This window comes from Suricata suricatta, chromosome 8 (assembly GCF_006229205.1).
Source record: "Suricata suricatta isolate VVHF042 chromosome 8, meerkat_22Aug2017_6uvM2_HiC, whole genome shotgun sequence".
In the NCBI taxonomy this organism is placed as follows: Eukaryota; Metazoa; Chordata; class Mammalia; order Carnivora; family Herpestidae; genus Suricata; species Suricata suricatta.
In genome coordinates this window covers 58,153,301-58,154,373 of record NC_043707.1, presented here as the reverse complement: position 1 = coordinate 58,154,373, position 1,073 = coordinate 58,153,301, and the positions used below count along the sequence as shown (strand labels likewise).

The following is a 1,073-nucleotide window of genomic DNA, read 5'->3' as shown; positions in this document are numbered from 1 at the left end:
AATTGTACATGGTGCAAACATTGGAAATCTGTGTTTATATTTGTGTTTCCAACTGAATATGCTAATGGTGTTTAATCAGCAGTGATGTTGCTTTATATCAATGTTTTGTGCCACGTACAGCCTCAGTGATAATGTTGTGATAACCAAAATTTTCCCCACATCAAAACTTGGAGACTATCCCAGTTTTTTTTGAACAGCCATTTGATTTCGAAATATGGTGATATCCTTTAATCGTCTTCAGAATTATTTCTGTGTTTTCAGGAAGCGTTCAATATCCCCTTAGTTTCAGTAAGGGGTGGTGGTGGGGCTTGAAACAGATTTGCTCTTGCAGTGGGTCAGAAATTTTGGTATTCCAAATAAGCTCACCGGCTGTCTTGGAGGACCTGTGGGAGGAGGCTCCAAGGTTGGTGATGCTGTAAAAGGAAATGGCTGCAGGCTGCTTGGAGTGCAATTTGGGGATACTCTGCGGTGAAACCCAGCAGCACACTGGCCAGAACAAGAATCCAGCAGCGGTTGAGTGTGATGGAGGTGAGAAATGACAAGCTTTTAGCCATGAGTTTACAGAACATATTTCTAATCTAATAATCTAGCTGAAGCATGATAGGGCCCGCACAAGATTTGATGAGTGTCTGACCCTAGGCAAAAAGCTACTCTGCAGATAAAGTAGGTACTCCTTTTTTTTTTTTTTTGGCAAATATATGCCCTTATTCAATCTGGGCTGCCACAAAGACAGAAAGTGCAGAGAGGTTTACTTCTTTGCACCTAATGTAAACCCAAAGAACAACAGCAAATTATTTAAGGTCTGTCCGTAATCATACTCTTGAGTCTTAAGGCACACATATATCCCAAAAAAATAAACAAGGGAGGAATAGGAACCTCAAACTCCAAACTTCCTTTTATAAAATAGAAGTATTTCTATTCTTTGTGTATGTTCAAAATTGGGAATGCATTTTCCTTTTCTTCCCCAGCGGGTATGTGAGAACCCTGCTAGGCTTTTTTGACAGAAACATGACATACTTTTTAAAGAGTACTGTCATCTGGAAAACAATCCACCCTTTGCATTTTAACCCTAT

The 1,073-nt window shown here is 39.8% G+C and overlaps 1 non-coding gene across 1 annotated transcript; it reads right to left on the bottom strand.

Annotated features, from left to right (window-relative positions):
• Positions 1 to 692: 692 nt before the first annotated feature.
• LOC115300584 lies at positions 693 to 815 on the bottom strand. The gene has a single exon (XR_003912747.1). It is a non-coding gene; the product is annotated as a small nucleolar RNA SNORA31 (small nucleolar RNA).
• Between the last annotated feature and the right edge of the window lie 258 nt (positions 816 to 1,073).